Source organism: Aplysia californica, unplaced genomic scaffold (genome assembly GCF_000002075.1).
Source record: "Aplysia californica isolate F4 #8 unplaced genomic scaffold, AplCal3.0 scaffold01781, whole genome shotgun sequence".
Taxonomy (NCBI): Eukaryota; Metazoa; Mollusca; class Gastropoda; order Aplysiida; family Aplysiidae; genus Aplysia; species Aplysia californica.
Genome location: NW_004799051.1, coordinates 29,502 through 29,909, shown reverse-complemented (window position 1 = coordinate 29,909; position 408 = coordinate 29,502).

The following is a 408-nucleotide window of genomic DNA, read 5'->3' as shown; positions in this document are numbered from 1 at the left end:
CAGACTGCACTGATCACTGGTGTAACCATCGCAAAATGAACATGACAATAATTATTAATAATCGGCTGTAAAATGACATACACGGGCCAAAACATGACAGGTAACACATGCAAGGCACAGATGACAACCTGATTTTTTTAAAAAGTCCGCAATCATAGAGCCATTCTTCTGTTTTGTTGTTTGTTTTTCGGGGGGGAGGGGGGGGGGGGGTTGTTAGAGGAAGGTTGCATCTAACAAAAAAATAGAAAAGAAACAACAACAACAACAACAACAACAACAACAACAACAACAACAACAACAACAACAACAACAACAACAACAACACCCCTAAAAAACAACAACTCCCACACACAAAAAGAGCAATAAAACAAAACAGAACCCCCCAAAAAACTATCACAAAAAAGCAAA